Source organism: Elgaria multicarinata, chromosome 1, assembly GCF_023053635.1.
Source record: "Elgaria multicarinata webbii isolate HBS135686 ecotype San Diego chromosome 1, rElgMul1.1.pri, whole genome shotgun sequence".
NCBI classification, from domain to species: Eukaryota; Metazoa; Chordata; class Lepidosauria; order Squamata; family Anguidae; genus Elgaria; species Elgaria multicarinata.
In genome coordinates this window covers 213,331,550-213,347,276 of record NC_086171.1, presented here as the reverse complement: position 1 = coordinate 213,347,276, position 15,727 = coordinate 213,331,550, and the positions used below count along the sequence as shown (strand labels likewise).

Here is a 15,727-nt window from a genome sequence, read left to right as displayed (position 1 = left end):
TAGCATTGAAGTGACAGAGGTGATGCGTAGTGAAATCTCACAAAGTGGAGAGGGGTGTGCTGGCTTCCACAATCATTTTTGCACAGGGTCATCCATTCAAGCCAGCATTTCAGGCAGTGTTGCATGCATGATTTCAGAGCTCCAGCACAGACACAGATTTGACATAAAACATCATGTCATTTCCAAAAGTGAGTTGTAGCAGCGTATGGCGGTTCACATCAGAAGCGCATGTCAACATCCAGAACGATGGTTCAGTTTGTCAAACTCTAACACTGTTAGAGCAGTACGACAATGGATTGCCTTTACCATATACACCTCAGCTGATCAGGTCTAAGATATTGCTCAGGGAGTGAGGACTAGAAAGACCCTCGGTGTGATCCATCATGGCTCTTTTTATGTCCTAGAATCATAGAATAGTAAAGTTGGAAGGGTCCTAGGAGGCCATCAAGTCCAACCCCCCGCTCAATGCAGGAATCCACCCTAAAGTATCCCTGAGAGATGGTTGTCCAGCTGCCTCTTGAAGGCCTCTAGTGTGGGAGAGCCCACCACCTCCCTAGGTCACTGGTTCCATTGTCGTACTGCTCTAACAGTCAGGAAGTTTTTCCTGATGTCCTGCCGGAATCTGACTTCCTGTAACTTCAGCCTGTTATTCCGTGTCCTACACTCTGGGAGGATTGAGAAGAGATCCTGGCCCTCCTCTGTGTGACAACCTTTTAAGTATTTGAAGAGTGCTATCATGTCTCCCCCTCAATCTTCTCTTCTCCAGGCTAAACATGCCCAGTTCTTTCAGTCTCTCTTCATAGGGCTTTGTTTCCAGACCCCTGATCGTCCTGGTTGCCCTCCTCTGAACACCCTCCAGCTTGTCTGCGTCCTGCTTGAATTGTGTGAGTCCTTATGACCATCCCCCAAACAGGTGATCTCCTGTTCGCACAATTCTGAACCTTTCGTGAAAAAGGAACACAAAATTGCCTATTCATGAGGGAGGCTATGAGCCACTCCGCACTTTTCCATTTCCTGAAAAAGCGTCAAATGTGCCTCAGAACAGTTATGCCCGTCTATGGGCTGCAGCTCCCTGAGAATCGCACAAACCTGGGTTTGCCTCTGTGCAATGTGTAAAATGGCCCCATACAACGAGGAACTTTGGATGTGCAGAGGGCAGAGCTGTGCAATTTACAAGACATCCCCAGTTGCGAACAGCCGCGGCTCAGAAGCGAGCTGCGTGACGCAGTTCTCTGGCGGTTGTATAACGGGCGATGCGCCCAGCGGCACTGTCGTGTTATATAACCAACCAAAGCCGCATCCCTGAGAACGTGGCCGGTTTGTTTTGACCGTGCTTTTGTGGGCGGGCCTTTTGTCTCTCACCCGCCCGGCCCCATGCGCCCCGTGGGTCGGAATAACCCAAACACAAAACCGCAACAGCCTCCAGATCCCATGAACAGGCCTCGTCTGCATTGTCCCCCTTAATGGCTTCCGACAACGATCTGAAATGGATTCATTCAGCGCGACTTGGCTTGAATGCAGCTTGTCAGTTCCAGCTCACTGCTCAACGAGATGCGTCCCTGGCCCATCTCCAAGAAGGTGTGGTGGTCTGTCACTTACGCCAAGGCGGACTTGAACCTGCTGCAGACCTGAGTCGCTACACGTTATTACCAAAAGTGCCATCATTAATAGGGTAGGTAGAGCCATTCTGGGCCATGCAGCTCCACAGCCTTCAGGTGGTCCCGGGTCCTTGGCTGAACCTTAGAGGAACATATTGGAGTGGTGTCCAGCCACCTGGTGAGATAAAACGAGCATCCCTTTGAGGCAACTTCACTTCTGCCTTTGTCATCTCAAGGTTGGGAGACTACTTTAACACACTCTATGGCAGCGGTTCTCAACCTGTGGGTCGAACGACCCTTTCACAGGGGTCGCCTAAGACCATCGGAAAACACATATTTCCGATGGTCTTAGGAACCGAGACACCGCTCCTCTATCCGTCTCCAGGAGGGTCAGCCCACATGCAGATACGCCCACATACGAGTGCCTGGCGTGATGAGATTTATTTGTAATTAGAAATAAATATTTCACAATATATAATTACATATTGTTTTTGTGATTAATCACTATGCTTTAATTATGTTCAATTTGTAACAATGAAAATACATCCTGCATATCAGATATTTACATTACGATTCATAACAGTAGTAAAATTACAGTTATGAAGTAGCAATGAAAATCATTTTCTGGTTGGGGGTCACCACAACATGAGGAACTGTATTAAAGGGTCGCGGCATTAGGAAGGTTGAGAACCACTGTTCTATGGGGACGGGGAGTCCTTGATGACAGGCCAGAAAATACTGTTGGTGCAAAGCAAGGGGGTTCCCCTTCTGGTGGGTGTTTGCCCCTCAGCACATATAGAATAGAATCATAGAATAGCAGAGTTGGAAGGAGCCTACAAGGCCATCGAGTTCAACCCCCTGCTCAATGCAGGAAACCACCCTAAAGCATCCCTGACAGATGGTTGTCCAGCTGCCTCTTGAAGGCCTCTAGGGTGGGAGAGGCCACAACCTCCCTAGGTAACTGCGGATCCAAGGGCCAGGATCTCTTCTCGATCCTCCCAGAGTGCAGGACACAGAACAATGGGCTCAATGTTACAGGAAGCCAGATTCCAGCTGGACAGTCAGGAAAAATTTCCTGACTGTTAGAGCAGTACAACAATGGAACCAGTTACCTAGGGCAGTAGTGGGCTCTTCCACACTCGAAGGCATTCAAGAGGCAGCTGGACAGCCATCTGTCAGGGATGCTTTAAGGTGGATTCCTGCATTGAGCAAGGGGTTGGACTCGATGGCCTCAGAGGCCCCTTCCAACTCTACTATTCTATGGTTCTGTGATTAGCTCACTGTTAACTTCAAAGCACTGGTCTCTGGGGTACCTGGGAGGTTGTATGGAGCCAGGACACAACATAATGCAAGAGCTGATCCTAGATTTCAGGATGGAGCCCCAGGTATGCTGAGTTCACAACCAAACCCCCCCATCAGGTGGTGTCATACATGGCTTCTCTAAAATCTGTTCCGCCATCTTGCCCTCCCTCCCTCCGCTACTGTTGACGGCTGCCCTTTCTGAGAACAAACAGGTTAGGTTTCTCTGCTGTGTCTCAGGAGAGACCCTACACAGTTTTGTTCTTTGCTTCTTCCTCCAGGTGCTGGAAGACAGTAATGGAAATCGCCATTACCACCGTCCCCCTAATGGCTTTTCTCAGGTGCCTGCATGAGTGTGAAGCTTATTCCATCTAAGCACCTTATAGATCATTAAGCACAATTACTCCAAGAGCAGAGACCCTCTGGCTGGGAACTGGGTTTATGAGGTTTTCTCCTCCACCAAAATAAGAGCAAAGGAAAAGTTGCGAAGAGTTCTTCTAAGTTCATCAGGCTCGTGTAACAGTGTTCCTGCTTTGAATCATAGAATCATAGAATCGCAGAGTTGGAAGGGGCCTACAAGGCCATCAAGTCCAACCCCCTGCTCAGTGTAGGAATCCACCCTAAAGCATCCCTGACAGATGGTTGTTCAGCTGCCTCTTGAAGGCCTCGAGTGTGGGAAAGCCCACCACCTCCCTAGGTAACTGGTTCCATTGCCGTACTGCTCAAACAGTCAGGAAGTTTTTCCTGATGTCCAGCCGGAATCTGGCTTCCTTTAACTTGATCCCGTTATTCCGTGTCCTGCACTCTGGGAGGATCGAGAAGAGATCCTGGCCCTCCTCTGTGTGACAACCTTTTAAGTATTTGAAGAGTGCAAGTTTGACTTGCTGATATCCTGAGACCCGGGACTTCTGTATTGGCTCCTTCAAGTACTGCTTTGCACCTTGGAAAGAGCTGTTAGAATTTTGATGGGTTCTGACTGAAACCCGGAACAGATTCACTGCCCCACTGACCTCGGAGTCACCAGCCTCCACTGATCCGTATGCATATTTGCATAGTGGGTGGGGCGGCACAGCTGAGATGGAGGTGCACCCCTGAACCCTAGGAATGTGTGTAATCTGCTTGTTGGGCTGGCATGTAAATCAGCCCCTCACATTTGTACTCTATTATTATTATTATTATTATTATTATTATTATTATTATTATTATTATTATTACCATATTTCTTCGATTGTAAGATGCCATTGATTGTAAGACACACACTAATTTCAGTAAAAAATTAGTGGAAAAAAAGCTTTGATTCTAAGAATAATAATCGCACCTGCGATTCTAAGATGCACCATGTTTTTAGAGTTGTTTATATGGGGGGGGGGAAGTGTGTCTTAGAATCGAAGAAATACGGTATTATTTTATTCATTCTTTCCAAATACAAACATACAAAAAGACAAACAGACACTACAAAGAAAAAAACCCAAACATACAAACATACAAAATTAAAAAGGACTTCCGATTTTCTCCACAGCAAAAATACGTAACAATATTTTCCTTTGCTCTATAATTACTCTATAATTAGTTCCCCTCTTTCTATTGTCTTAAAGTTTTCTTCTTCTTCATTGAATCCACAGATAAACAAAACATTTTTTTCTAGTCCCTGAAAAAAGGAAATAAGCGGTTTCCATTCGGTTATAAACATAGATATTGACTTTTCTCTGATTATTGACGTAGGTTTTGCCATCTCTGCCAACTCCATCATCTTCCCCAGCCATTCATCCATTGTAGGTAATGATGTTTCTTTTCACTTTTGTGCATAAAATAGTCTCTCTGCCATTGTCATATATAAGTATAAGGTCCCATAATTCCTTTCCACCTGATTGTCCATTAAACCCAAAAGGAAGTATTCTGGCTTCAATTGTATATTGATCTTTAATATCATTTGGATTAGAGAATGAATTTGTATCCAATTTTTTTTTAGCTGTTTAATATGTCCACCATATATGATAAAATGTTCCTTCTTGAGATTCCGGCTGGACATCAGGAAAAACTTCCTGACTGTTAGAGCAGTATGACAATGGAACTAATGACCTAGGGAGGTCATGGGCTTTCCCACATTAGAAGCATTCAGGAGGCAGCTGGACAGCCATCTGTCAGGGATGCTTTAAGGTGGATTCCTGCATTGAGCAGGGGGTTTGACTCGATGGCCTCAGAGGCCCCTTCCAACTCTACTATTCTATAATTCTACGATTCTATGAATCCTGCACCTTTCCCGGGGCTTCTGCTTCTGGATTCCTCACGGGATTAAGATTGGCTCCTTTTCTTGTGGCTTCAGCCAGTGAGTTTCTTTCTGGACAAGTTCTATATGCTTCATTATTCAGCCATTAGATGGCACTGCAATATAGCAGGAATTCTGGAAATTCCTCAGGACCTGAAGTCTTTTTATCACATCCCCCCCCCCCCCAGAATTAAGCCGCTATAATGGCAAAGAAAGGGCAGGAGGAGCCCTGGAGGTTCACGACCTCATGTAACAGGCCCTCACAACTCAGCCTTCCTTAACTTGGCACCCTCCAGATGTGCTGGCCTACAACTCCCACAATCCACAGCTCATACATTGTACTGGCTGGAAATGATGGGAATTGTAGATCAACACATCTGGAGGGTGCCAGATTGGGGAAGGTGACTGTAACTAAAGGCAAGCTATTCCATATTCCCTTCACCTTCAGTTGGTGGCTTATTGATTTGCAACCCATGCTCACACGGTTTATACCAGCCTTCCTCAACCTGGGGCGCTCCAGATGTGTTGGACTGCATCTCCCAGAATGTGGAATTCTGGGAGTTGTAGTCTAACACATCTGGAGCACCCCAGGTTGAGGAAGGCTGGTTTATACAGTCACATTGCCAACTTTTAAACCTGTTCTCTAGCTGTGCCTTGAGTGACAGTTGATGTTGCAGAAACCAGCAGATGATGGGTTTTTTTGTTTTGTTTTTCAAGGCATGGAGATAAAGACCATCACCGGCTAATTGATATTGACCAAGGCGCTGTAGCCATATAAGAACATCAGAAGAGCCCAGATGCTGGATCAGACTAGTCCATCTAGTCCAGCACTCTGTTCACACAGTGGCCAACCAGCCATCGGCCAGGACCCACAAGCAGGACATGAGTGCAACAACACTCTCCTACCCATGTTCCCCAGCAACTGTTGCACACAAGCTTACTGCCTCGAATACTGGAGATTTATTTATTTATTTAAAACATTTATATCCCGCCCTATATCAATAAGATCTCAGGGCGGTGTACAGATAAAAGCATACAGTATAAAACAGTAAATATACACAGCTAAAAACAAATTAAACCATAAACCAAGTTAAAACGATCACAGAATCATAGAATAGCAGAGTTGGAAGGGGCCTACAAAGCCATCGAGTCCAACCCCCTGCTCAATATATAATTTAAAAACAGTAACACTATTAAAACAGTTAAAACAATGTGCCTAGTGAATTCAACCATTAAAAGCTTTGTTAAAAAGCCATGTTTTTACTTGGCGCCAGTCGGGCTTCCGAGGGGAGAGCATTCCACAGTCGGGGTGCCACCACAGAGAAGGCCCTCTCCCTTGTCCCAACATAGCGAATGTGTTGCGCTGGTGGGATGCGGAGAAGGGCTCCTCCAACAGATCTCAAGTCTCGGGCAGGCATCTATAAGGAGAGGCGCTCCCTCAAGTATCGAGGTCCCAAGCCGTTTAGGGATGGAGATGGCACATAACCATCAGGGCTAGTAGCCATGGATAGCCTTTGCCTCCAGGAATTGATCCAACCCCCTTTTAAAGCCATCCAAATCGGTGACCATCACTACATCTTGTGGTAGTATCGACATACCTACAGTCACTGAGTTGAGAAGTTGGCAACCATTAATACTGGCGGCACTGACCACCAAAATACATGCACGGGAGAAAACACGAAAGGAGATGGAGGAGAAGGTGGAGAAGTAGACTATTGCTACAGCCTAGCCTGGGGTCCTGAATAAATTTACTCAAAGGTAGCCCCAGGAGTTCAACACACGAAAGCACTTTTGTGTGTTCTTTGAACTCTGCAGGGGCAAAGTCGAAATAGTTTCCACCCGGTGGGTCCTCGTGCATCTTGCAACTTGCCAGGGAAAATTATGGAAAGGGTTCCTTTCCCACTTCCTTCCCTCCTCACGGGGCTTGGCCGGACTCCCCCTGGCCAGATCAATCCAGACCCAAAGTCCACATCCGCCTTCTCCAGCTCCTGCTGAGGACAAAATTAATGCCAGCTGCAAAGCTGTGTTCCCACCCACCCTTCTGCTGCTCATCTCCATATTTCTATTGTTTAACCCTCAAGGTGAGATTGTAACAAACCTCACTTTATATCTACCCCTCCCATGGCTGGAAACCAGCAGGGTTGCCACAGCAACAGGAGCAAGTTTGGGTGGAAAAGCTCTTCAGAACTCGCAGTCAACTTTGCATCCCACACAAACCTCAGCTGATTTCTCCTGCCATAATTTGAAAAACGCTAAAAAATATATATGACAGCACTGCCATTGAGCAGCTGCCTTTTATTCTGCCAATTCTGTGTCTTTAATATAGAATCATAGAATCATAGAATAGCAGAGTTGGAAGGAGCCTACAAGGCCATCGAGTCCAACCCCCTGCTCAATGCAGGAATCCACCCTAAAGCATCCCTGACAGATGCTTGTCCAGCTGCCTCTTGAAGGCCTCCAGTGTGGGAGAGCCCACCACCTCCCTAGGTAACTGGTTCCATTGCCGTGCTGCTCTAACAGTCAGGATGTCCAGCTGATTTTCCTGATGTCCAGCTGGAATCTGGCTTCCTTTAACTTGAGCCCGTTATTCCGTGTCCTGCACTCTGGGAGGATCGAGAAGAGATCCTGGCCCTCCTCTGGGTGACAACCTTTGAAGTATTTGAAGAGTGCTCTCATGTCTCCCCTCCATCTTCTCTTCTCCTGGCTAAACATGCCCAGTTCTTTCAGTCACTCTTCATAGGGCTTTGTTTCCAGACCCCTGATCATCCTGGTTGCCCTCCTCTGAACACACTCCAGCTTGTCTGCGTCCTTCTTGAATTGTGGAGCCCAGCTCAGTATCAGGCAAAGAATAACTGGACAAACACTTCTCCGTCATGCACCCTCCAGCTAGAAAGAAGTGTCACCTGTTGAATTCCTCTGCACAGCTGTTAAAGTCCAGGAGCCTTGCCTGGACTCCCCAGAGCTCAGAGTCTCCCACTCTCGCTTTAGGAATGCTAAAGGCAAAAACATCCGGCACTTCAGACCAACATACGTTAACCAATATAAAGGTGAATCATAGAATCATAGAATAGCAGAGTTGGAAGGGGCCTTCAAGGCCATCGAGTCCATCCTGCTGCTCAATGCAGGAATCCACCCTAAAGCATCCCTGACAGATGCTTGTCCAGCTGCCTCTTGAATGACTCATTTTGCTATGCAGTGTTCGCAAGGGCTGCTCTTCACTTGCAGCTGACCTCTTGCAAATCCTCACCCTGCTGAACTTCACATGCAACCATTTTCATAGGGAGCAGTTTTTAACTGGGAAGACCATAGTCTGAGAAGGGGGCTAAGAAATGCATTAAATACCTGTCTTTAAGGAATTGCACTGGCTGACTATTCTCTTCTGGTTGGAATTCAAGGTGTTGGTAAGTTTAAAGCCCTAAACAGCTTGGGACCTCAATACTTAAATCATAGAATAGCAGAATTGGAAGGGGCCTACAAGGCCATTGAGTCCAACCCCCTGCTCAATGCAGGAATCCACCCTAAAGCATCCCTGACAGACAGTTGAGGGAGCGCCTCTCCTTATATATGCCTGCCCGAGATTTGAGCTCTGTTGGAGGAGTCCTCCACTGTGTCCCACCAACACGAGGCATACGCTATGGTGGAACGTGGGAGAGGGCCTTCTCTGTGGTGGCACCCCGGCTGTGGAATGCCCTCCCCCTGGAAGCCCGACTGGTTAAGACATGGCTTTTTAACAAAGCCTTTGATGGATAAATCCACCAAGCTTGTGCATAGTTTTGATTGTTTTAATAGGTTTTCCTGTTTTTAAATACTATACTGGATTTATTTATTTATTTGTTGCATTTCTATACCGCCAATAGCCGAAGCTCTCTGGGCAGTTCACAAAAGCTTATTAATGCTTTAATTCGTTTTTTGCTGTGTATATTTATTGTTTTATGTTGTTTGTATGATTTTATCTGTACGTCGCCCTGAGATCCTGGTGATACAGGGTGGGATACAAATGTTTTAACAAATAAAATAAATAGAATTTTACCGCTCCGCTCTTGTAAAGCTTCTTTTTAATGGGGTAAAAGAAGAAAAGGAAATCTGTTTATAATTTTAAAGGAAAAAGTATCAAAGCATAAAAGCAGGGGCAGAAAGTTGGGAATAAATCATAGATGCTTCCAGGCGAGGCTTTTAGCGTCGCCCTGCCTCATTCATGGAATTTTACAGGGGTGGTCCAGATAATGACATCTTCCACTCATAATCTTCTTTGTTTTCCACTACTACTTCAAGCTTTTCCCTTACTGCAGAAAAACTGTTAAGGGGAGGAAATACCAAAGTGATGCATAAGGCCATGTGATTGCTCCAGCTAGGAGTCTTCTGTCTGGAATAGGGTGACCCTATGAAAAGGAGGACAGGGCTCCTGTATCTTTAACAGTTGCATAGAAAAGGGAATTTCAGCAGGTGTCATTTGTATATATGGAGAACCTGGTGAAATGCCCTCTTCATCACAACAGTTAAAGCTGCAGGAGCTATACTAGAGTGACCAGATTTCAAAGAGGGCAGGGCACCTGCAGCTTTAACTAGTGTGATGAAGAGGTCATGTCACCAGGTTCTCCATATATACAAATGACACCTGCTGAAATTCGCTTTTGAATACAACTATTAAAGATACAGGAGCCCTGTCCTCCTTTTCAAATGGTCACCCTAGTCTGGAAGTATCCAATATCTAAAAGTAGGAGACAGACAGATGGCAATTCTACTTATAGCCTTTGCTTTCTTTCTCCAGTCTCCTTGCTCTAACTACTGCACGCCTGCTGCTCTCAGCTGGCTTTGACCACTCATTGGACGTGGTGAATAGGTTTATCCAATTCCCACCAAAGAGCCTTTACACACGTACGCCAAGTACTTATTTGACACGGGAAACGTGCATTTCCCCATTACCAAGCATGGGTTCAAACAAACAGATTATTCAAAGCCTTAGCCAATGCTCAGGCTTCCCCCGTGTGGACATGTGCATAATTGCAACCTGAAAGGGAGCAAATTGGTTTCAAAGGTACATATATTATTCCTGGTTCCCAAACATCTTCCCTGCAGGAGTTCACAGAGAAATAGCAGCACCTAAAGCAGCCTTCTCCAGATGTTTTGGCCTACAACTTCCATCATTCCTCACCACTGGCTAGGGTTGATGGGAGTTGTAGGCCAAAACATCTGCATGGCCCCAAGTTGCTCACCCTGGGTCTACTGCTTCAAGTGGCTAGAGCAGTGGTTCCCAAACTTTTTCAGGTCACCGCCTCCTTGGTTCCACAAACTCATGCCCAGTGCCCCCCTACCCTACACTATAAAAATCATTATTCAGAATAGCGGTTTTCAACGACCCACTAAGGAAGATAATAACAATAAAATTCAAAACAGTAACAATTAATTTAATATTTATTCAAAATCCAAAGCACCCGCCGCAGGCTTGCCAAGGGAGGGAGGGAAAAGAGAGCGAACGCCTCTGTTTTGCAGCCGACGTGGCGGGGCACACCAAGCAGGGTATGTCTCTTCATTAGGGTTTTGGTGCTTTTGAAACATTTTTATTTATTTATTTATTTATTTATTTATTTTATTACATTTATATACCGCCCCCCAGCCGAAGCTCTCTGGGCGGTTTACAACAATTAAAATAGTAGACATTAAAAGTATACAAAAAATTTAAAAAAACATAAAAACAGTATAAAAACAACAACAGTATTCATTTAAAACAACAATTCTGGGGTCCATTAAAACAAACTTAACGTTATTAAATGCTGTTAAAATGCCTGGGAGAAGAGAAAGGTCTTGACCTGGCGCCGAAAAGATAACAACGTTGGCGCCAGGCGAGCCTCATCGGGGAGATCATTCCACAGTCGGGGGGCCACCACTGAGAAGGCCCTCTCCCTTGTTGCCATCCTCTGAGCTTCCCTCGGAGTAGGCACTCGGAGAAGGACCTTAGATGTTGAGCGCAGTGTACGGGTAGGTTCATGTCGGGAGAGGCGTTCCCTCAGGTATTACGGTCCCAAGCCATGTAGGGCTTTATAGGTTAAAACCAGCACCTTGAATTGGGCTCGGAAACATATAGGCAGCCAATGCAAGCGGGCCAGAATTGGTGTTATATGCTCAAAACTCCCTGCTCCAGCTATCAATCTGGCCGCCGCATTTTGCACAAGCTGCAGTTTCCGGACCGTCTTCAAAGGCTGCCCCATGTAGAGGGCGTTGCAGTAATTCACCGTTAAAAGGACTCTTCTTAAACGGTATTAATACATGTGTGGATTCTTCCCCTATATGGCTTGGGACCAAACTATCTTCTCCCATGAAAATGTCCCCGGGTTTTAAGACCTTCTGGAGAGGCGCTTCTCGGAAAAGCCCAGCTTGAGCACCCCCTGCTGCCCCCTTCCCTCTTATCGCCCCCCCCATGCAATCCCACCGCCCCCAAGGGGGCAGTACCAACCACTTTGGGAATCACTGGGCTAGAGGGTCTGGTCTATATGCTCCAAAAGCCCCATGGTTTTCGTTCACCTTCCGAGACACTTTTAATAAGGTCTAATTATTTCCATTAGGAACAGCAGCCACAGAAGTTGAACCAACTCATGCTGATGTACACTGAATTAGATGTAAAATAATGTTTACGCTTCTCCGAGGAAGCTGAGATGCAATTGGGCACAACTGGTACCAGCTTCTCCACAAGCACAGAGTTAAGCTGTTCCTGACTCAGACTGGCGGCTGGGTTGAGAAAACTGTTCCTCGGCAGAGATTGTATTTTTCTTTCCCCCATCCAGGATTAATGGCCTGGCTCTCTGCTCGCTTGTGTGCTGAGAATTAAGCATCTGTGAAGAGATATGCTAAAGCCGACTGCAAATGAGACAATTAAAACCTCATTCCCCTGGCAGAGAAGCAGAAGCTTTAAAGAAGTTTTTTTCCCCCAGCTTCAAAACTTTGGCCGTTGATCGCTGGAAGAACCTCCACCGTCATGAGCCATATGCTGCTACTGAGGCCTTTTTCAGCTTCTTCGGGGTGTAGAAGAGCCATCGAAAGAATTGCTCTCGGTTGCTCTGGAGGGCAGGGCGAGAACAACGTCTGCAAACGGCAGGGAAGCACATTTCGGCTCAATCTTAAGAGAGCTGTTCAGTATAGAATCACAGAAGAGTAGAGTTGGAAGGGGTCTATAAGTGACCAGTGAGGGAGGAAGCAGCAGCCAGGCACCTCTCCACTGTGCCTGGGTCCAGCTCCAGCTGAGAGCCCCCTCCCTCCTGCTACCAACTGTCTCTGCAGAGGCCACCAGTGAGGGAGGAAGCAGCAGCCAGGCACCTCTCCACCGTGCCTGGGTCCAGCTCCAGCTGAGAGCCCCCTCCCTCCTGCTGTCAACTGTAACTGCTGAACTTTCCAACTAAGATTGTAGTGCCTGAATTTCCTTTCCTTTTCTCCCTACTCCTCCTCCCTCCCAATCCCCTTTCCTTTTGTGTCGTGTCTTTTAGATTGTAAGCCTGTGGGCAGGGACTGTCAAGAAATACTTTTGTAAGCCGCCGTGAGAGCCTTTTTTGGCTGAATGGCAGCATAAAAATCCTTAAATAAATAAATAAATAAATAAAATAAAATAAATAAGGCCATCAAGTCCAACCCCCTGCTCAATGCAGGAATCCCCCTTAAAGCATCCCTGACAGATGGTTGTCCAGCTGCCTCTTGAAGGCCTCTAGGGTGGGCGAGCCCACCACCTCCGCATGTCATGGGTTCCATTGTCGTACTGCTCTAACAGTCAGGACGTTTTTCCTGATGTCCAGCCAGAATCTGGCTTCCTGTAACTTGAGACCGTTATTCTGTGTCCTGCACTCTGGGATGAGTAGTGGAACAGAGAAACTCAGAGGGAGGGAGGCTCTCCTTCGCTGGTGGTATTTAAGCAGATGCTAGATGGCCACCTGACAGGGATGCTGTAGCATCCCTGTCAGGTGGGCAACTTGTGGTCCTCCTAACATTTTGGCCTACAAACCATCAGCGCTACACAGCATAGCCAATGGTGAAGGATCCTGGGAGCGGGAAGGCTATAAAACATCATGATAGGTGACTTCATGGTGCTTTCTTAAACTCTTGCTATGCAGTATTGTAGCGATTCCATCTCAGATCACTAATATCCATCTGATCATTGTTTCTGTTCACTCCTTACTGGACTTTTAAAAAGGAACTGGTGTTAGAAATCAAAGGGAATTTATATTCAGTATACAGCACACACACACAAAGTAAATGCTTTATATTATAAATCAAAGCAGATCCAAATCTTGGTTGTTTCAAGTATGGAATATTTTATTTTTATCTTTACAATAACGTAAAGCCAAAACAAGGGGGTCAAAAAAATTTGATCGGGTAACCTCCCTTGTGGACTGTGAAAATGCTGTGGACATCATATATCTTGACTTCAGCAAAGCTTTTGACAAAGTACCACATGATATTCTGATTAACAAACTAGCTAAAAGTGGGCTAGATGGAACAACTATTAGGTGGATCCACAGTTGGCTACAGAATCGGACTCAAAGAGTACTTATCAATGGAACCTTCTCAAACTGGGGAGAGGCAACGAGTGGGGTACCGCAGGGCTCAGTCCTGGGCCCAGTGTTCGTCAACATTTTTATTAATGATTTGGACGAGGAGGTGCAGGGAACGCTGATCAAATTTGCAGATGACACAAAATTGGGTGGGATAGCTAATACCCTGGAAGACAGAAACAAACTTCAAAGTGATCTTGATAGGCTGGAGTGCTGGGCTGAAAACAACAGAATGAAATTTAATAGGGATAAATGCCAAGTTCTACATTTAGGAAATAGAAACCAAAGGCACAGTTACAAGATGGGGGATACTTGGCTCAGCAATACTACAAACGAGAAGGATCTTGGAATTGTTGTAGATCGCAGGCTGAATATGAGCCAACAGTGCGATATGGCTGCAAGAAAGGCAAATGCTATTTTGGGCTGCATTAATAGAAGTATAGCTTCCAAATCACGTGAGGTACTGGTTCCTCTCTATTCGGCCCTGGTTAGGCCTCATCTAGAGTATTGCATCCAGTTCTGGGCTCCACAATTCAAGAAGGACGCAGACAAGCTGGAGCGTGTTCAGAGGAGGGCAACCAGGATGATCAGGGGTCTGGAAACAAAGCCCTATGAAGAGAGACTGAAAGAACTGGGCATGTTTAGCCTGGAGAAGAGAAGATTGAGGGGGAGACATGAGAGCACTCTTCAAATACTTGAAAGGTTGTCACACAGAGGAGGGCCAGGATCTCTTCTCGATCCTCCCGGAGTGCAGGACATGGAATAACGGGCTCAAGTTAAAGGAAGCCAGATTCCAGTTGTACATCAGGAAAAGCTTCCTGACTGTTAGAGCAGTACGACAATGAAATCAGTTCCCATGGGAGGTTGTGGGCTCTCCCACACTAGAGGCCTTCAAGAGGCAGCTGGACAACCATCTGTCAGGGATGCCTTAGGGTGGATTCCTGCATTGAGCAGGGGGTTGGACTCGATGGCCTTGTAGGCCCCTTCCAACTCTGCTATTCTATGATTCTATGAAAATACAAAATGCCTCAAATGAATCAGCATTATGGAGCAGCCTTAAAGTATATTATATTTTATATGGGCTATTTCAAACTTCATCCCCCCACCCCCATCCCCTGCTCCCTGGCCTGGTCTCCTACACCCCTGCCAGACATCTAAGGCTGCCTGGACCTTGCTATCAGTACTCATCTTCCTCACTCCCCACCCCACCCCACCTCTCCCCAGGAACAGAACATTTGGGGTGGATTTATGCTATTTATACAAAGGTGCATTTGAGGTTGTAAATTAAAGTCTCAGCTTGGATGATGGCAGCAAAAAAACAAACAACCCAGCACTACAGAGAGTGCTGTAAATCAAGAAACCGGAGTCCTATTCTAGGAGCTGGCATACTGCAGCCCAGAGATGGGTGCTGCAGAACATTTTAAGTCAATTACACTTTTTTTCAAAGTGGGCTCAGCACCGGCTCTTTTATTTAAGAGGAAAAGCAGCTGTGCCGATTTCTGTTGAAACTCCCCTCCAGCTGCTGTTTACCTGCAAAGATGCTGTGTGCGATAAACACCACTTTTGCAAGCAAGTAGCAGTTACGGACATATGCTGGTATAAGTATATGCACACATTTCCTTGATTTATCTAAACACATGACAGCAGCCGTATGTGTGAACTAGATTGGAGTCAATATCGAGGTTCTGTCTGTAGTATTGCATTGCCAAATGTCCCTAATCCAGAAATAAATTAAATATATAATATACCATCAGATCCATTGGTGATTCTTTTTCATTAAGAGTTTGGAACATTGAAATGGTTATTTATTTATTGCATTCATATTGAGACTTTTTCTCTCTCCTTAAGGAACCCGACGCAGCGTAATATCGATCCAAAGGGAGAGGCGGGTAAGAAACAAATAAATATATTAATAATAATAATAATAATAATAATAATAATAATAATAATAATAATAATAATAATTCTCCTCAGAAATTCTCCTCTGTCGTGAGGTTAATCACTTTATCCTCACAACAACAACCCTGTGA

The 15,727-nt window shown here is 45.8% G+C and overlaps 1 protein-coding gene across 1 annotated transcript in view; it reads left to right on the top strand.

Moving 5' to 3' along the window:
* LOC134413145 (serine/threonine-protein kinase 35-like) overlaps positions 1–15,021 on the top strand; it is a 59,919-nt gene extending 44,898 nt beyond the window's left edge. Inside the window, exon 4 of the transcript XR_010026456.1 lies at positions 15,009–15,021. The gene's annotated coding sequence lies outside the window, so the exon portion shown is untranslated. The remainder of the gene's footprint in view (positions 1–15,008) is intronic.
* Positions 15,022–15,727: the final 706 nt, after the last annotated feature.